The sequence below is a fragment of the Silurus aristotelis genome (genome assembly GCF_946808225.1).
Source record: "Silurus aristotelis genome assembly, chromosome: 16".
In the NCBI taxonomy this organism is placed as follows: domain Eukaryota; kingdom Metazoa; phylum Chordata; class Actinopteri; order Siluriformes; family Siluridae; genus Silurus; species Silurus aristotelis.
In genome coordinates this window covers 10,644,953-10,666,077 of record NC_139589.1, presented here as the reverse complement: position 1 = coordinate 10,666,077, position 21,125 = coordinate 10,644,953, and the positions used below count along the sequence as shown (strand labels likewise).

The 21,125-nt window shown below is 39.2% G+C and overlaps 1 protein-coding gene across 15 annotated transcripts in view; it reads left to right on the top strand.

Annotated features, from left to right (window-relative positions):
• The first annotated feature begins 320 nt into the window (after positions 1 to 320).
• The window catches only part of znf462 (zinc finger protein 462), a 43,268-nt gene continuing 22,463 nt past the window's right edge, over positions 321 to 21,125 (top strand). For 7 of the 15 annotated variants that reach the window (XM_083564252.1, XM_083564249.1, XM_083564244.1 and 4 more), the window contains exon 1: positions 382 to 548. The gene's annotated coding sequence lies outside the window, so the exon portion shown is untranslated. Of the gene's footprint in view, positions 549 to 1,226; positions 1,320 to 1,402; positions 1,609 to 4,120; positions 4,140 to 21,125 lie in introns of those variants that run through there. The other 8 variants (XM_083564251.1, XM_083564246.1, XM_083564245.1 and 5 more) reach the window with 6 other exon arrangements.

The window sequence follows — 21,125 nt, the reverse complement described above, 5'->3', positions numbered from 1 at the left end:
GTTTCGACCAAAATGTTTTGGTTAGTTGTTGTCCGCTTTATACAAAATATAGAATATTTTATTTAATATGTAAACTCCTGCTTTGGGTCTTAAATACACAAACCTAGCAAGGAAATATTCAGGGTTCTGCTGATGGTTCTTCTGTAAATAAAATTGTTGGTGAATATAATATAATATAATAGAATATAATATAATATAATATCATATAATATCATATAATTTCGTTATCAGTGTTGCTAATGAATTCCCAAATGAATCTTATTCTCATTAAGTCATCGTGCTGATTGTCTGCTGAACCTCGCGCGCTCCCTCTGCTGCCTGCTTGGTGCCCAAAAACTTCATGTCTGCTCTTCCTGCTTCTTCTCCTCCTTCTTCTTCTTCTGTGTGTGTGTGTGTGTGTGTACTGGGAACCGGACGGACGGATCTCGGGTCATCTGCAGCTGCGGCGCGCGCACGCGGAGGGCGCAGGAGGAGGCGGAGGGGAAAAATGGCGGCCATCAACTAAAACAGGACACACGGGGACAAGTCGGGGAAGAAGATCCGAAATAGTGAGTATAGAGGAATCACCGGGTCTGAAACGCGACAGTGTGGAAAAAAGCCACCGTGTGTTTGGTGGTCTGTGACGCGCCGACTGTGTGTGTGTGTGCGCGCGCGCGCGCGCGTGCGTGCTTTATTTGGAAATTGAAGCTCGACGTGAAAGACCTGCGAAGGAGCTTCTCGCTCTCTATCTATCAGCCTGAATGTGTTTTTTTTCCCCCTTTGACCAAATGGTGGAGATTGCTGGTGTTGGGTGAAGATCTAGAGAAGGTTGAGATGATCAGGAGTGTAATTAAAGTGAAGCAGACAGAGAGCTTCCTGTTCGGTTCTTCTTCCAACCCTCTATTTATAAAACTCAATAATGTGTGTGCTTTTTGTTTAGATCATCTAATGGACCTTTGCTTGAGGTGTTGAGGTGTTTGGAGACGGAATTGGTCCAAAAGAGCTTTATTTCTGTCTGGTGTGTGTGGGGTGTGAGTCTGGTGTGTGTGTGTGTGTGTGTGTGTGTGTGTGTGTGTGTGAGTGTGAGGAAGAGAAGAAGGAGAAGCCATTGCGCTTCTTTTCTGCTCTTCTCTCCTGTGGGATCGTCCATTAAGCGACAGTCAGTGTGGCTGGCATTGCTGCAGCTCCTCTCCACGTCCACACACACACACACACACACACACACACGCACATGCACACGGAGTACAAAAAAGCCAATGTTCCTGCACCCTAATGTTCAGCTTGAACACGATCTGGATTTTTTTTCATGTTCTCGCTCATGTGGATGGATGGAAGTGAAGGTGAAAAGTGAAGTGTTTGGACTTCCTCCTCCTCCTCCTCCTTCTTCTTCTTCTTCTCCTTCTCCTTCCTCGTCTTCATCTCCGTCTGTCTCCGGCGTCTTTTTGGACGTGCTGTCAGGTACGGCATTATTCTCTCTCCGTAAAATGGAGGGAGGCGGATGAGTCTCCGAGGAGAGAAAGAAAGAAAGAAAGGAAGGAGGAGGAGTGAGACAGGAGAACAAAGGTTGACTTCTCTTCTCTGGCTTCTACTCTCGCTTGGACGAGGAACCTCACATAGGGAGCTGTTAGAGTAAATATTTTCTTCTTTCTTTGTTGTTTTTCTGGTTCATTTCAGGTTTAGGATGAACTCAGGTGGTTGTTGTTCTCGATGGTGTTGTTCGTGGCTCCGTGTGTTTGAGTTGTAGTTCCCCTTTTATTTTTTGGTGAGAATTTTTTTCTGGTCAATAGAAGCTGCAACGGTGGTTGTCACATTCAGCCGTGGATGAGAGGAGAATGTTAATGCTGCTACATTTATGCTAATGTTCTACCAGTAGTGGCCTTTACGCGTCTAGTGAGAAGTTTTCAAAGTTCCTGATCGTACTTTTGGAGATTTGAATCCTCTTTTTGGTGATTTCGAGGTTTCTTCATGATGAGAAACAAAACACCTTTTGCAAAAGTGTTTGTGGAGATTAGATTGAGAAGTTCCACCTCAGGTTCCTGCTATGTTCTTTACGTCATTTTTAAACTCTTAGCATGACCCTTTGTAAGGACTAGCAGTGTCCTTTTCATTGTTTTGAAGGTCTTCAAAGATGTTAGCATGCATTAAGATATTAAAATTGTCTTTGAAATCAAACTATATCTATTTGTTATAGTTTTCCCGATTGATGGAACACATAGATTTGGTATATCCACCCACTAAATTTGACTTATTAGCATGAATTTTAGGATGCATTTTAGCGATTCTTTGGTGTAATGAAGTTCTGAAGCTCTGGTGTCTGTTTTGATAGATTTCTAAATCTCAAAATGGTGTTACTTGGATTTTTTTTTCAAGGTTGAAACACTTTAATTGGGTGTTTGTGGATTGGTTTCCACCTCAGGTTCTTATTGTTTTCTCAGGCTAATTGTAATTGTAAATAGCACGGCTTTTATTGCGCATAGTGAATCTAGAACGATGGTGTGAAGTTCCTTGAGTTCTGGACATGTTTTAATATTCCTTGAGGATTAAAAATATTAAAATCGCTTCTTGTTGGTTGTTAGGGTGAGAAAAGGCATTGTTCTTCTGACGTTTTGTAGTGCTTATTTGATGTCATTGGACAACATTTGTATCGCTCTGCATAACTGGAAATAACATTTGTATATCTGCTACATAATTGTTAGAGATTAAATTATGGGGAAAAAAATCAGCATGCAATCATTTAAAATGTTTGATAGTATCTCAGATTATTTGAGATCTTTAAATTCTTATTGTTTTTGCAAGATTGTGTGTGTGTGTGTGTGTGTGTGTGTGTGCTTCTGCAATAACTCCGGTCAGTGTACAAACCTGCTGACACTGAGATCACTGCGACAACTGAGGAGGACGAGCTTTTAAAATTCAAAATGGAGGGTGTGTGTGTATGTGTGTGGAAGATAAAACTCACTTTTACACATGAAACTTGATGCGTGTGTTCAACTCGGTCGAGTTGACGATCAAAGAGTTTCGAGGCTCTGTACTGTTGAACATAGGAGTCAGATCTACGTATATATTGTTGGTCTGTAGCACAGCTGAGTGGAAACCTGGGAGTCTGATACAGACACGATTTAGGGTTACACTCAAAAATCTTGTTGTTTGTCTTAATTGAACTTGTCAACATATGCACTCACACGCACACAAACTCAACACACTCAACACACTTAAGTACGGAGTGTTTGTGTCATGTCAGCATAGCTTCATTCTGCCAACCTGCCAGTCCAGTTTGAACATGTTCTCCTGCAGCGTCTTCATTTCCCTCACCTGTGTTTATGCAAAGGTGGAATTTCAGCTGAATGGAGACGTTGGAACATCTAATGAGCTGAGCGTTCCTCCTGTGTGTGCTGTTAACAATGGAAACGCAGGATTGAGGTGTGTTTCTTGTTTTGACCTGAGTGTAGCTGCTGATCATAGCTTGCGAATGAACCCATTAGGAGTCTTAATAGTCGAACATTTTTAGTTCTGAGAGATCTATTTGGGCCACCTTGCAAGCACAGCATGTTTACACGCACATTTAAAAAGATGATCAAGTCAGGAGAATATCAGGGCCGTTCCAACAGCTTCAGCTTGCTGTTCTTTAAATAGGTCATGTCGAATTTAGTTTTCGGATCTTTGTTTTGTTTTTGAAGCCAGCTTCTTTGCAGCTTCAGTTTCTTGACTGTGTCATGTTCTTGACTTTGCTGATATTTACCGTAATCCTTTATATTTACTTTTCTTTCAATGCATGCAATGTTTGCTGTGCTACTGGCTGTCACACCATCGCAAGCATAATAGATTCTCCCCCAGGCTTGTCTTTTTATTTATTTATTTATTTTAATTGCTTCTCCTATTTTCATCAAATGCACCTTTGGTGATTGTGTCCAAAGCGATTTGCTTTCAAATTTTGACCTCATCAGTTTTTCAAAAATGCCTCTGGCTTTTTTAGATGTTGTTTTGAATACATAAAATGTTGACTTTCACGAATAGGTCCACGATAAAGTTTCCTTCTGGTGACTCTTTCATGCAGATCATGGAAGCACCACCACTCATCAGTCATCTAAATCTTCCAGCAAGTCCTTGGTGTCTTTGGAGGATTTTACTTTGGCTTTCAGCCCAACATTCAGCCAATTCAATCTGTGAGTCTTCTTGGTCTTGACTTCCACAGCTCCCCATAACTGCCATTTCTTAATAACATTTTGGGCAGTGGAAACTGAAAGCTGAAAGTGGGTTTATGTCTTTTTATAGCCTTCCTATTCTTTGTAAGCATCAATTAGCTTCATTTTCAGATCCTCAGTCAGCTGCTTGGAAAAGCCTGTGGTTGCTGAGTGTTCGCACAAAGTTTGCGGAGTCAGATTATTTATTTCGCTATGGAATTGTCATCAGACGCCAATTCCTAATGACAATGCCTGACTTGAGGGACGAGTCCTACATTCACGAGCATCCATTATTAGGTAACTGTCGATTATCATTGGAAGAAAACAATGTGCTTATATCTATACTATAGATCAGTTATAAACAGTTGTTTCCTAAACAGTGATTTTTTTCCCCCACACTTTCTTGACAGAGAAATGAGAAATTCTTTCTCCAAATTTGTTTCTTGAAGCCTTTTATATTGTTAGAACCGTTAAAGTTAAGCTTTTCCTCTGACTTTTACAAAGCTCTGACACTGGAGACGTAATAAATGTTGAATAAACTTATCTTTACAGGAAGCTTTCTCTAACATTTCTAAAAAAAAAAAAAAAATGATTCTACAATAAAAATTATATTGTCATATTAAGACAAAGTTCATTAATTAAACCTGTGATTTGTAGTGGTAATTGTTAATGTCATAAAAATTAATTATAGCTTTCGGTCCAGTCGGAATCCCTGAAGTTGTGGCTTGAGCAACACTTACATCTTTAAGCAGTATGCAAATGAGCCCTTAAACAAGCCACATTATTTGACTGGGTTCTCTAAGCACTTTGACCACCGCAGGTGTTCCAGGGTTTGAGGGTGTCATTAGTAAATCGTGACATTGCCATGTTGAAAATGTGGTGTTCACTGTTTTAACTGCAAATAATTATAAATGTGTGCATCCGAGTGTCATGGTCATGGTCAGCGCTCAGATTTACCACTGGAAATTCTCTATATGTAATTGACTTTACACTTTAGTGAATGAGCACAAATCTCCACAACTACACTTTAAAATCTAGTGGAACATCTTCCCAGAAGAGTGGAGGTTATAACAACACTAAATGGGGACTAAATGTGGAAAGGGATGTTCATATACAGCATATAGCATAAAGCATATACAAATGTCCAGGTGTCCACCAACTTTTGCCAATGTAGTGCCCATTGAAATATATATATAGTAAAATATGCAGCTGTGTTTAATTGTGTATATTCGTCTTATTCAGTATTTTTGGACACAGTCATATCCCATATGTCATTGTAACACCAAGTTCTTTACAGTGCATGTAAGGTTTTAGTTTGACACTACTCCATCACTCGCCTGAAAGCTTTACTGGGGGTTTGTCCTTGTTTGGGAATCGGTAAACCATTAAGGGGCTCTTTTTTGAGAAAAGGTTTCAATTCAGATGTGTTTAAAAAGCTGCCTTTGAAGAACGGACCTGTGGTTTGAGACGTGCATGTGTATGTGATGTGGTACGGTGTGTGTGTGTGTGTTTGTGTGTTTGTTCCTGTCTCTTGTTATCTCTGGCGCTTGTTGATGACATCACCAGTCTGCTCTGCTTCGGGACGTTAAACAGAGACAGGAGGTGATGGAAACACATGACTGTTCTTTTGTGTGTGTGTGTGTGTGTGTGTGTGTGTGTGTGTGTGTGTGTGTGTGTGTGTGTGTGTGTGTGTGTGTGTGTGTGTGTGTGTGAGAGAGAGAAAGAGAGAGAGAGAGAGAGAGTGAGAGTGTGAGAGTGTGCGCAGGAGGCCTGAAAAACCTAAAAGCTGTGTTATGTAACTGAGTGATAGCCAAAGGTTCAGTTCCAGTGCTGACCCACATGTGCACTAATCCATAAACAACAACAGAAATATAGATCTATAGAATATGTATTTATAATTAATCATTACATCCATCATGTATCATCATATGTACCCTCTAGCTTTTGTTACTGTTTTATGTTTTGCTTCAGATGATAGAATGAACCGTAGAACTGAAACGATTTCCCACAATGCATCACATTGACCGTTTTGATTACCTTTTACATCATCCTTCTCCTGAGAGGTTCCACAGAGCTTCTTTACTGTGTGTGTGTGTGTGTGTGTGTGTGTGTGTGTGTGTGTGTGTGTGTGTGTGTGTGTGTTTCAACATGTGCTACTGCGTAACTTTAACATCACCACATGCTGACCTGCAACCTGTGAGCCCCAAAAATTAGAATTAAATATACTTCTACACAATTTTACACTGATCAGTATAGTTCTGCATATTGCTGTGAAATTATTATAAAAGTTTAGATATGATGTTAGAATTTAACACGTCTTCTTTTTTTCTTTTTTTAAACCTACAGTATAATTTTCACCTGGACATTGAGTTTTAATCATATAAAAGTTATCAAGTTCTTATTTTATTACATTTTTTTACTATAAGACAATGACTAAAGGTAACGCACGATCCTATCACGGTCCAATATGCAAAAAAAAGAGCGAATTAATCAGAGAATAACAACATGGAGACAAAAACTTATTGTATATGTTTACCTGCTCAACCTGAGTTTGAAGCTTAGACAGACTGTACAAAAAACGACTGAATATTAGTCTCAAATATTTACAGTCGAGTATTTACTTATTATAGTACTGTGTTTATTGTACAAACACAATTTTTCTTGAGTAACATATTGCAATTTTACAACTTTTAACTATAAGCCACTACATTTATAATTAACAATTAAGCCATGATACAGCTCATTTGGTTTTCAATCATATACATTTCATAAACACTTTTTTTTTTGCCTAATGCAGTTGCATAAGTAAATGGTCACATGTTTCACAAATTTTCAGATGCTGTCATGAATAGAATTTGTCAAATATTTAACACTGTAAACATCATATGGTCAACTATGCAATTACAGAACTTGTGTGGCCTGCAAAGAGCCCTGACCTTAACCACACTAAACACCTTTGAAATGAACTGGAACAGAACCCCAGGCCTTCTCATCTGAAATCAGTGCCTGATCTCATTAATTCACTTGTGGCTGAATGAGCACAAATCCCCGCAGCCACACGCCAAAATCTAGTGGAAAGCCTTGACAGAACTGTGGAGGCTTTTCTAACAGCAAAGGCAGACTAAATTTGGAACGAGATGTTCAAAAAACACACGTTTAGGTTGTTGTCAGTTGTCCACCTATGTTTGACCATATCGTGTAATTTAGGTAACGGTGTTTGCACCATATGGATATGGAAAAGTATTACGACAACTAGCTTTTCTACCCGTATGTGGTTCCTCTCCCAACTGTTAGGATTTGTTAAATTTGATGGGACACAATTGTATAAGATGCCTTTGGAAGCTAGAATTGTTTTCCTCCACTTGAAGTAGGAGATGCAAACCTGTTCCAGCATGACAATGCCCCTGTGAAATATCAGCTCCATGAAGATATGGCTTACATGGGTTGAAATGGAAGATCTTGAGGTGCCTGCGATAGAGCTCTGACCTCAACCCTACTGAACACCAGACTGCACCTGATGCCTCCTCACACTACATCAGTATCTGACTACTTATGGTTGAATGAGCACAAATTTTCATAACCACACTGCAAAATCTAGTGGAACATCTGCCCAGAAGAATAAACCTAGACCTAGATATTGTAGCTGTAAGGATTCGATCTGTCAGTTTTTCCCGAAAGCAAATTTAAATGTGCAGAATTTGGAAACATCTAGTCTTTTATGGTTTCTGAGAAACACGTTTGCTCCTTTTTGTTTATATGAAACAAGCTATGAATATTTAGGGGTATGATGATTTACTTTGGGCAAACAAATATATAAATGTACAGATGTTCAACTTTTTCACTAAAAGACAAATTCCTTACCGTGAATAACAGCTTTACAAACAGTTAATCCATATATGCCACAGTCTATAAATTCTTTGCCATCTTGTAAAGCTTGCCAAAGGTCTTTGCTGGTTGGATAGTTCTTTCATCCCAGAGCAGTTAAATAGGATTTAGGTCCAGTGACTGGACAAGCCATTCCATGAGAGATGACACTCCAGCTGTCTGTTTGTTCTCTAAATAATGCTTACAGAGCCTGGATGCATGGTTTGGGTCAAGGTCTTGCTATATGGTTGGTTTCAGTTAGCCGCAGCCCAGACAGAATTGCATGGTGTTGAAGTATGGAATGGTAGCCATGTTTGTTCAGTATTCATTTCACTCAGAATAGGAGTCCATTCTTCTCTGCCCTAAAACAACCCAAAACCATTAGTCTTTCACCTCCATGTTTAACTGTCGTCGTAAGGCAGTCCGCTAACATCTTCTCTCCTGTTCTCTATTTTACATAAGTTCTTGTCTTGGAGGCAAACATTTCCAATTTGGACCCATCTATCCACTTTCTTCCATTCATTCCCTGTCCAATTCTTGTGTGGCCTTATTTTTGCCTTTTAACTAGTACGTTGCAAATAAACTTAAGGAATGTGCATGTGTCAGAGACACTAAGGGTAAAGCAGAACTGACCTGAATGTTTCATGATACTAATGTAAACATAAATAGATAAAAAGTAAATAAATATCTTAAAGAATAATCGGAAAAAGTCTTTTGGTATTGAGGAATGTAACACTTGGACATAACATGTGATAGAAAAGGTAATCAGTGCAGGGGTGATAAAAAATAATTTGACTTTGTATCCGGCTGCTTTACCCCACACAGACATGTATTTGTTAAATCTTTATTTTGGACAAATTCGTTTCAATCATGTGTTCAGAGGAAGTTTATTTCTATGTACCTACAGTGCACAAAAGAACGTTACAGTTCTGTGATCTTGTTGCTAAGACTAAAGTGGAAGAAGGAGCGAGAGCATGAGTGAAAGCAGGAAGAGCACGTGAGAGAACTTTCCAGATGATTAGACCTCAGTGCAAGGCCAAGAGCTTCAAAAACACCACTGTGGAGGATGTTGAGTTTCTAGCGAAGGAAAGGAAGAAAAAAAGACAACAGACAGTAATACAGTAGTAAATGCAGGGGCACCAATAATTATGGCGCATGGCTTTGTTAAAGGATCAGATATGTGTGTGGTTAACTTAACCAATTGAAGTTTAGATTTCAGTCTGATTTTTTATTTTTTTTTTAAACTGAGGTTGCTGACTGCTTAGGATGAAGACATGGAGCAATGACCTGGTCTGATAAATATCTTTTAAATGCAGTTATGATGACTAAAAAAAAGCTTTAGTGATATAGACAGGCAGAAGGAAACACGTACAAGCAGACAGACAGATGGACAAAATGGGAGACAGACAAATTGGCAGACTAAGAAACAGGTGTGTGTGTGTGTGTGTGTGTGTGTGTGTGTGTGCGTGTGCGTGTGTGTGTGTGTGTGTGTGTGTGTGTGTGTGTGTGTGTTTGTATATATGTGTATATATGTATATATATATATATATATATATATATATATATATATATATATATATATATATATATATGTATATGTGTGTGTATGTATGTATGTACACAGACATTTCCACCATTATGGTAAACATTTGCGTTATTGATTAGTGATGATTATATTATTTACTAATGAACATATCTAGCATCTCACATGACTCACCACTTGTTTTTGGATCCTGGATGCTAATGGTAACAACACGCAGAAAATATGACACACACACATTAGACATTATTTTGCATTATATTACACATTTTTTTGCAGGATTTGTTTATGCGCACCTAAATATTTCAATTTAAATTCTAACATGAAGTGCAGCAGCATAGTAATGAAACAATAGTACAGAAATGTTGACAGTTTGACGGCAGGATTGATATGCAAACTATACTGTATTGTGAATAATGAAACGATTGCATCGATAAAACAATGATCTGTTTTATTGGGGGGTCATTTGATGGTCACATGGAGCCACATCACATCTATGCTAAAACACGGGCTATAGGCATTCATAACCTTTTCATGTCAGCCTTATAGCCTCAGTGTAAAACGAAAGAAGCAAAGTTCCACAGTTAAAAGGGGAAAACTGAGCTGTTGTAACAAGGAAAATGTTTTATTGAAAACGAGAGGAAAAAAAGACAAAATAACCGAAAGAGCAGGATTTCTTAGATAAAACAAGATGCTGTGTGTGAAATTCTTTGCACTTCTTGGTGTTGGTGAATGGAGAAGTGGTGAGAAAACAAGCCGTCCTTTCAGAGAGAACAGCAGTGTTCTGTAGGAGAGGAACCTTCACCTCTCTCACTTCCTCTACACCGCCAAAAGACCTGCTGATCCCCAAACCGATTAAACATTGAACAGATTCGCTCACCGCCTGAGCATTAATGAATTCATTCGGGTTTCAACTGAAAAAGGAACAGTTAGCCGCTGAGGTAAAAATAAGTCAAAGCATTTAATTTCTAATAATTGGCCAAGGCATGAAAATCGTTGCGAAAACATAGGTCTAAGAGTGAGATTAAGCTATTAGCTGAGCTTTTTTTTTTTAAAGCTTAATTAAACTAAAAATAGACTAGCTCACTTCAGAGCACATCTCCATATGCAATTAGGTGGAAATGACAGGTGGGTGTCATTGAAGTGAAAGTTTATTTTGGCTTTTTTCCCTTGACTACTGAATGTTTGTGAAAGATATTGTAATTCCCACGTTTTATTCTGGAATTTTTCTCCTGCCATGTCGCAGTGTGTCATGAGCATATGTGGTTTAAGATTTATAAATAAACAGTCAGGGCTCATTATAAATGTACATTGATTAACCTTGAGCTACAGCAGTCGAACAAATAAATACTGCTGTTTTTTCTACTTCCTTCACCTCATTTCCAGTTCACACACAGCTATGAGTTTCTGTTCTCAAATGGCTTCTGAGGAGTGCCTCAAGGTTCAATTTTTGCACCTTTGTTATTGAAACTACAAACGGTCACTGAGCTTAATCTCACAGAACAAAAAAAATAAGTGAAAAACAGCTACAAAAGTAAGGGAACACGTCAAACTACACTTTCACAGACTCACTGTGTAACCCATTGAAAATTAGACTTGGACTAAATATTTGTCTGAAAATCCTTGAGGTAACGGATCACATCAAAACCACATTTATTCCAACTGTAGAAGTTAATTTAGAAATGAACCAATACAGAGGTGTAAAGAGTACCTGAAAATGATACTTGAGTAAACCTATTTATATATACCTTACTGCACAACTTGATCTATGACATAATATTACTTAAGTAAATGTCTTAGAGTATCTGATCTTTACAGTACTTGAGTATTTTACTTATATTGAACCAAGGCTGAAAAGATGCACAAGTCCTCAACACAAAGACACTAATGAAAAGCCAAAAACGGTTGATTTGAGAGGTTTTATTTCCTAAAATACAGATCAAATTTTACACCTTAACATTGCATTAACAGGGACCAACACAACAGAGATCAAACAAGTCGGGCAAAAAAAAAAAAGACAAAGTAGTTGACACAGACAAAGTGTTCTTTTAAAAAGGTTTCTTCAATTTAAAAATGTAATTACAGTATCACGTCAAAGTAGACGCACCAATAGTAATTAATGGACAAATAAAATGGCAATGGCGATATTGCCTCTTCTGCAGAATAAATTAGTCAAGGCAGATAAAGCTGCCGTGCAAAATGTATTTGTTAATGGTCATTGTCAATTTAAATTTAGTGAAGTAAAAAGTACATTTATTGAGTCATAAATGTAGTTGAGTAGAAAGTTGCTTATATAGAAAGTAGCCAAAAAAAAGACTTAGTAAATGTATTTCATTACTGTACTTAATACTTTTCACCATTGCCAATACAGCAAGAGAATTATCATGTCATCTTTACAATGAAGCAATAATGTGTAAAGGTCATGCCCAATAAGCTTGAAACACAGCATCGTTTAGTTTCTACACCCCTCCAGCTTAAGGCAGACCTTCTCATACCCCAGATCATAAATCTAGAAAGCTTTCAACTATTACTGAAAACATTTTTGTTTAAATCCCTACACATTTAATTTGAATCATTCCTTTTTTTTGCTCTGTATAACATTTACTTCACTGACACATGAAGTGAATAACATTGATTATCTCTTTACATGGCACCTGTCAAGGGGTGGGATATATTAGGCAGCAAGTGAACAGCCAGTTCTCACAGTTGATGTGTTGAATGCAGAGAAAGGGGGCAAGTGTTAAAATCGGAGAGACTCTGACAAGGGCCAAATTGTGTTGGCTAGATGACCGGGTCAAAACATCTCTAAAATAGCAGGTTTTGTGGGGTGTTTTTAGTATGTTGCAACTAGAACCTGCCAAAACTGGTCCAGTGAAGAGCAACCGGTAAACTGGAGACAGGGTCATGGGTGCCCAAGGCTGATGCCTGTGGGAAGTGGAGGATAGTCCATCTGGAGCGATCAAACAGAAGAGATATTGTAGCACATGTTGCTGAAACCGGTAATGCTGGCTATTATAGAAAGGTTTTAAAACGCACTGTGCGTCACAGCTTGCCGAGTATAGGGGGCATAGGCTCAGATTTGTCGGCGTGCTCATGCTGACCCCTGTCCACCATCGAATGCACCTACAAAAGCCAAGGGATCTTCAAAACTGAGCCATGAAGTGATGGAACAAGGCTGCCTGGTCTGATGAATCATGTTTTCTTTTATATCATGTGGACATGCGAGTGCACTGTGGGAAGCAGCAGATGTATCAAGATGCTCTGTGCAATGTTCTGCTGGGAAACCTTGGGTCCTGGCATTCATGTAGATGTTACTTTGACCTGTACCACCTACCTAAACATTGTTTCATACAGTATACAGCTACAGTATTCCCTAATAGCAGTGGCCTGTTTCAGCAGGATAATGCTTTCTGCCACACTGCAAAAAGTGTTCGGTTTGAGGGACATAACGTACAGTTCAAGGTGTTGACTTGACCTCCAAATTCCACAGACCTCACTTTGATTGAGCATCTGTGGGATATGTTGGACAAACAAGTTCTCCATGAAGGCCCTAGCTCTCAGGACTTAAAGGATCTGCTGCTAACATCTTAGTGCCAGATTCCACAGCACACCTTCAGAGAGTCGAGGCTGTGACGAGTCAGGGGAAAGACACGATATTAGGCAGGTGGTTTTAATGTTATGGCTGATCTGTGTAGGTAGTATACTTCTTTATTTATTTTGTATTTTAGTTTTGGAATAATAAGTGTGGACTTGGATTTAAATTGGATTTTTGTTTTCTTATGTTTTAAGTTGAATGTAAATATACCATACATTTTTAGATGAATTTGTAAAATGCAATTTGTTTACTGATTGTGTAAACCATAAGTTTTAGTTGCAACAAGGACAATATAATAGCAAGTTAAAGTAAAAACTGCTCAGCATGCAGACATGAGAAACGTGAACCTTTGTTCCTGAGTTACTGGTTATTCTATGACTGAAAGAAACACTTGCATGCGCGCGGGCACACACACACACACACACACACACACACACACACACACACACACACTCGCACACATTTCTTGAGGAGGGGTCTCCGTGGTGTGGTGAAACAACCTGCCACCTGCTGTGGTTTCTTTAACACCATCACAATCCTCAGAGCTTTCCTTTCTTCTCACCTTACCCATTGTTTGTCATTGTCTTATAGATCACTTAATCCAAACCATAAATGAAAAACGGCTAGATTAATGGAGTTTTTTATTTCCAATTTTTTTTTTTCCCCATATATTTACTAACGATGTTTGGTGGTTTGAGACGCAGCCAGAGGGAATAACCTGCTGTCACTGTAACGGAGCATCGCTGTGGCTTTGCTGAAGACTTCGCTCACTAATTAACCAGGCCAACCGGGGTCTTACTGTTATGGGAAACTATTTGGCATGGTTGTATATGGTGTGTGTGTGTGTGTGTGTGTGTGTGTGTGTGTGTGTGTGTGTGTGTGTTTTGTTTGAGGGGAGGCAAAGTGTACAGAAAACGTTATCATAACAATTGTGTTTGTGGTGTTTGGTCTTTCATTGAAGTTTAGATGCTGTACAGGTCAGGAACTTATTAGGACACAACCGTGCACTTTTAAATGTATTTATCCTTTTTAGAGATGTTTTCTTGTCACTGTTCATCTGGTATAAAACTTTATTTCAAACATTACCACGTGTTTATTTTCAGTCATTATTCTGTTAGCCTGCTATATAAAAGAAAACCTTTTTCTGTACAGTATAAACATCTTCAGTGTCCATCCCTGAAGTTTGCATCTTTAGTTTTGCACAGAAGATAACATGTAATTTACGCTTATAGCCGCCAGTATAGCATGTCACATTTGTAGATCACACAGTAATGACAAACAATATTTTGTTTTAAAATCTGTAATTTATAATCTGTAAAGATCACAAAATCGGACCAAATTATTGAAATCCGTTTCTAAAAACAAACAAACTCCACCTTTTAGTACAACAATATAAGTTAATCATTAAACCCAATTTAGCGAAGAATCTTACATTCAAATCCTTTAACTGGAATCTTTGGAATGGAAATGCGTCTTTTAAGTTCCTCTCTCGTTCTTGAGCAGAACATTTCAGAGCCGTGGGCTCTGCTTCTTCACCATTGCTCACTGTCTAAAACAGATCTACAACGTTTCTGCTTTCACGAGCACCAACGTAAAGTAAAAAAAAAAAAAAAGAAACAGGCTGATCCGAAGATATTTGCTGGAGGTTACTCCATGCCATGTGTGTAATAGGATAGCGAGCTTCAGGGAGGGAGCATGGAGGAACAAAAAAAAGGAACAAGGCCCTCTTCATAGCCTTGAGGAGCACAAAATGGTGGACAGATGAATGTTAGCTGTGCTGAAATGGACTCGCTCTGAAGCGGAACAGGCTGAGGGTCACCTCCACTCCTGTTATACAGATCTGTTGAAGCAGTGTTCCTGTCAGGAGAAAGGGCTGCTGGGGGAGGAGGGGGAAGAGAAATCATTCTGAGCAGATGAAACAAATCACATTCACCAGGAAGGAATAAGGACAGCTGTCTTCTAAAGCTCTTTATTTTTGGACAAATCTAAAAGCTCACGTGTGTTCAGTGGAGGAGATCACCGTTTATCTTTTACCACTGATCGCTGCATCACTAGCTCCAGCGAATTTCCTGGTGAACATTTCAGGTTTCTTTCTCACACTGCAGAGATCATTTTTATCACTTTAGAAATGTGAAAAGAACCCATTTCCAGTTGCTGAACGAATGAATAACTAAATTAATAGATTATTTAATGGTCCTGTGAAGTTAATTACTTGATTATATTTTGTACCACAGTGCCGATTCAGTACGGCAGACTTGAGAAATATGAAACTTATAATAAATAAATTTTTTTGTGTGTTGTTTGTATGTGGAGTCTCAAGTATGCTTTGCAAAGTTTGCCCGCATAGGAAATTCTTCAGGCCAGAGTTTCCCCCCCAGTTTCTTGGTAAAACTGCAAGCGACATTTTTTCTTTTGTGTGAGAGAGCGAGAGAGAGAAGGGGGGGGGGGGGGGGTTAAAGAGAGATGCTGACAAGGAAACAACTGTCATTGGCAAAATGTAAACAACATTAAATCTTAGTTGAATCCATTCAGTTGTTTAGCATGTTAGTGCCTTTTAATACATTTGCATGGTAAATTGCTGTACTATAAGTGAAAGTGAATAGGCTGTGCGTTTAGATGAAGATAATCTACCTGAGGGTGGTCATGTTACAAAATCAAGCATCGTGCCACCTCTGTGGATAACTAATTGTACGGTTGTTTATTAAATAACACCCAATTTCGGTTAAATACACATCTCACTGTGTTTCTAATTTAATGGGGTTAATGAACATGGACCACACCGGTGAAAAGGAAGCACACTCCAGGTGCCCGAGGTCACAAAGTTGGGAAATTTAAACAGGAAGTGTTTTTTTTTTTTTTTTTTTTCACCGAGATGATTCTTTCAGGAAACTTGGCAAGAGGACAAAATCGCAGCACATACACCTCTGTCAAATTAGCCCCACCCCTCAGTCCATTTTTGCGAAAGAAATGTTTTTATTAGCAGAAGTAGAACCGATACCTTTTTTTTTTTACATTTATTTATTGATTTATCCCCCCCCATGCTTCAGTGTCTTGGTGCTTCATTCAGATGTTGTAACTGGTTAATGGTTGACCCAGTTCAGTTCTGCTGCCATCTGCTCTGAAAGGGATTTGCTGGGGGAAGCAGAAGATTACAGCAGATACAGCAGGAGGGCCAGAACACTGGCTTAAATATATTAGAAGATCTTGAATGATTTGTAGACGTTCAGGCCATTGGTTTTGACCGAGATACTATAATTGACAATTCTTTTCCACTTCTTTCCTGCTGGGATTCATTAAGCACTTTTAACAGGTATATTTGACTATATGCTTTATGTGAAATATAAATGGGTTCATTATCTTTGATAAAACAAAAGGAATTCATCTTATTTATATAGGTGTGCTATAACTACGCCTTGGTTCATTCAAGTATTTCGCGCTCTGACTTTTGGTTGGTCCCATTGTTTGTTTCTTACTCTTGGTTATTCCCAGTCCCAAAGATCTGTTCCAGTCTATGACAATTAATCCCAGATGTTAAGCCTCAACCTACAGTGTGACCATTTAATAATTTCATACCTATCCATTTTAATGACATTTTATGATTCATGTTAGATATTAGTGGCTGGACCAGGATCCTTGCATCTGATCATCAAAGGCATAGGTTTGCATGCACCATGCAAAATGTGTGTGTTTTTTATTGGCACAATGTCCAGTACACATTGACCCTAGATTATTTAAAAAGTTTTACATTCTGTAGGACAGAGTATTTAAACCATTTTTTCTGAATGGATAGAAGAGATCTGTAAATAAGTAAAGTGAAGGTCAATTTCTTTCCTATAAAAGCTTCAGCTTTATTTTCTACAAGCAAATGTTTTAGGTATTGCAGCATCAAGCACCCAGAGAAATAAATAATCTCGCAGACTCGGTGTAAATAAACTAGCTTCTGAATTAAAGTAAGAGTTTTGTCTCAAGGCAAAAGTGGGACTGTTAAGTCTCTTGACCACCAAGTAAAAGGTTGCGGTGTTTAGTTATCTGCTGATTAATGGTTACCAAATCCATGAGGGTTTGTAGCGTTAGTGTTGGTCTGTTGGAATGCTGCTTTATCAGGATCACAAGAAGAACAGGTCTTTAGTTACTCATCAATGTAACCCAAAGTTGTTGACTGGAAAGTTTTTTGTCTTCACCATCTGTGACTTACATGGAAGAACCAAAGGTCAGATTTGAAGAATAAAGGGAGCAGAATACTGGATTTTTGAGAAGGACGCGAAGAGGGTCATGATCTGCCCATATTCTAACCAGAATGGCTAGAAGTCGAAGCGCTAGACTTTTGAAATTAGAGATAGATGGGGTATATATTCTTCTTCTAGTTGATGCACCTCAGACCTGTGCAGAGACTATATGACGACAGAGGACATAAAGAATAATCGCGTCCATTTGACCTAAAAGAACCATGTTCTGAGTAAAAACAAAACCTAGAATCAAAAAAGGAAACCAACATAATAGTGACTTGTTTGGTAATCCTGATGGTTTTGATCAGAATGGCTAAAACTATTTCTTGTTGAATAATCAGCTTGTTGAGTAAACCTTTGTTCTTCTCTGAGATAATGATCAATGTTGACGCACCTCTGAGTTGTGTAAGAACTTGATAAAGAAGTATGTGAAGGATGATAGTCTAGAACAAGCTGAACTGGACGAGTCAGAAGCGTTCCAGTGAATTCTGGCTTAACTAAAAAGATGAAAAAAACCCTGTCCAGAATGAAAAGCAGTTTTTTACTGTGAAAGTTCTTTGGTTGCTCTCAGCACTGGTCCTCCGGATACATATATGTTTTTCTGGATATATTTTTTAGATGTTATTCATGGTCGTGCTTTCATGCTATAGTGCGATGGTGCGTGTTTGGACGAAGCACGTTCTATTTCATTTGCCGATTCTTTTCTGAAGAAGTCCAACAGAGCTGATTAGATACATGTTAAAGCTCAGCTCAGTGCGGTTTTGAACCTCCATCCGCATCACGTAAAATCTGCGAGTAGCGCGCAACCGAGTGGACTAAAAACCTCTGCGACTTAATCGGCTTAACCTCCTGTTCGTGTTTGCGCTTTACAATGTGCTGATCCATCGCCTCTCGCCGTCGTGTTACATTTCTATACAACTGCAGCGTTTCTTTTTCAGATCATTATTTCACATCCACATGTCAGTAGGCGCAAATGAACAAGCACATGGTGGAGAAAAGTAACCACATATTAGGTGTTTTTCTGTGTTTGATCATTCTGGACGATTTTACCGTCCGCTTGCATTTTTTTTTTATTGAGCAGCTACCATGAGACAGATAGAAGTGTAAACATTTGACCTGATGTGATTGAGACTGCATTAGCTAGAAGAATGAGCCGATGTGGATAAACCGGTCGGTGTTTACCACACGGCAAAATTCCAGACCTTTTGGACCGGTGGGTGGTTTCCACATGGCAGGAAACACATTTTATTTGATTTCAAAAATGTTGAACCAACAATCATTAAGACACATTAATATTATAAGTATGGTAACTTTGTGCTGACCAGTGACCGATTAACACTACTTCTTGTCCCACCCACATACCCCTGTTTCCTTCTGGAGATAATGAGAACATGCTAGAAGCTGGTTCCTTCAAGGCGTGGTGCAAATTGTTGGAAAAGTCCATCACCTGAGCTGCGTCTTTCAAATATATGGTTTAGGAGGAAACTTACAGATTATAAATAGAATCTCTAAGAAGACGGGAATCGATGAGGATCCAGAGAACTGTTCAGGAACCTTCTAGTGATTTGGTGTCATGTTAATGTTGCCATTTTAGATTTCTTTTTCCAGCCTAGTGTATCATTACAGTTCCACATCTCTCTGTCTCGTTGCTCCTCTTCCCAGCGCTGCAGATGTTTTTAAGCTCTGGAGAGAAAAAAAAAAAGGACGTTTCAGGCATGCTTTGCATTTTTAGACCCTTTCGTGGGGCCGAGCTGGCACTTTTCTCCTCCAGCCTGCAGAAGAATTTTTTTTTTTTTTTCTTAGGCGATTGTCCTTGAGAACCTGCTCAGACTCTGTGTTAGCGCTCTGTGTTTAATCCTGAGATGGGCTGAGGTTTCGTTCTGACATATAAAATAGCCAAGTCAGGCTGGCAGGAGTGAAGAGTTTCTGCTGAGCTGTGCGTTTGTAGGACATTTTTTTTTTTTTTTTTTGTCAGCACTTCGCCAGAGGAACATCATTCCTTATACACACCACATCATTAGCATTTGCATTAGCATCTGTCTTTTATACACGTATTGTAGATGAATGGATTTCAGCGATATTAGGCTATAACCAATGGATTGAAATTTCACCAGAGACTTTGTGAGCACACCCACACACACACACACACACACACACACACACACACACACACACACACGGCTGAAACTTAAAATGGCTGCTGTCCTTGAATCTCAAAGGACTTGCACTGATCTGCACTTGTCACAGCAACAAAGACCTGTAAAAATGTATCTTATTAGTTATTAGCAGTGAGCATAGCATTGCACAGAGGCAGATGCTTCCCGTGATGATTTTCACCTTCAAGTCGTTTCTTGTCGCGCGCACGCATTAAAAAAAAAAAAAAAAAAAAAACACCTTCTTGACTCCATTTTGGAGGCAGATGTTGGAAACATAAGACAGACAACAAAAAATGCAATCGCTTAGATTTTTAGATGTAGCCATTAGCTTTATTGTTCAAATAAATGGAAAACACCTATGCTACATGGCCAAAAGTTTATGGACACTTAACCACAAAATTTCAATTGTGGTTCTTCCCCAAAATGGACCACAAAGTTGAAAGCCCACAGTTGTATACGCAGGAGTCTTTGCGTGTTAGAACTTTAGTTTCCTGTTCCAGGATGTCCATACTGCTTTGCACAAAGCAAAACCCATGAAACAATTTCGGCGTGGAAGAGCTGCACACATGACCTTGACTCCAGCCTCACTGTGAACACCTTCGGGATTAACTGGAACGCACCCCAGGCCTCCTCACCCAACATTAGTGTCTGACCTCACTAATGCTCTTGTGGCTGAAGGAATACAAATTCCTACAGCCACGCTCCAAGATCTAGAAAGCCTTCCTAGAAGAGTCAAGGTTATTTTAACAGCAAGGAGAACTATATCTGGATTGTGATGTTCAACAAACACATATGGGTGTTATTTCCAGGTTTCCACAAACGTTTGGCTATCTATTTTTACCCAGAAATTACTGCTAGCTCTGTTATTCAGTTTCTGATGAAACCAGCTTCAAAAAAGCACTTTTTTTATTTATTGCTTCATTGGGAGATTGCTTAATGTCATTTGAACATACTAGTTTGAACTTGTTAAAAATAAAACATAAACAGTGTAATCCTTTCTTCTGGTGCACTGATTGGCTGTAAATTATTACAATTAAAAAGAATTTATCACGCTAGAAGTTTCAAAAGGGGGCGTGGTCTCTGGCTCTTTCAGTTTTAGTTAAAAAAAAAGGCATGATCTTAGTGTCTGGATCTGTACTTGTGAAAGATGTGTGGGTTTTTTTTCTTCATTCCTGTCAGTTTCATTGAAGAAGGTGTGGTGTTTGTGTCTTTCAATCCCAGTGAAGGGGGTGTGGTGTTTGGGCCTGTCAGTCCCAGTGAAGGGGGTGTGGTGTTTGGGCCTGTCAGTCCCAGTGAAGGGGGTGTGGTGTTTGGTGTTTGGGTCTGTCAGTCCCAGTGAAGGGGGTGTGGTGTTTGGTGTTTGTGTCGGTCAGTCCCAGTGAAGGGGGTGTGGTGTTTGTGTCTGTCTGTCCCAATAAAGGGGGAGTGGTGTTTGTGTCTGTCTGTCCCAGTGAAGGGGGTGTGGTGTTTGGGACTGTCAGTCCCAGTGAAGGGGGTGTGGTGTTTGGGTCTGTCAGTCCCAGTGAAGGGGGTGTGGTGTTTGGTGTTTGTGTCAGTCAGTCCCAGTGAAGGGGGTGTGGTGTTTGT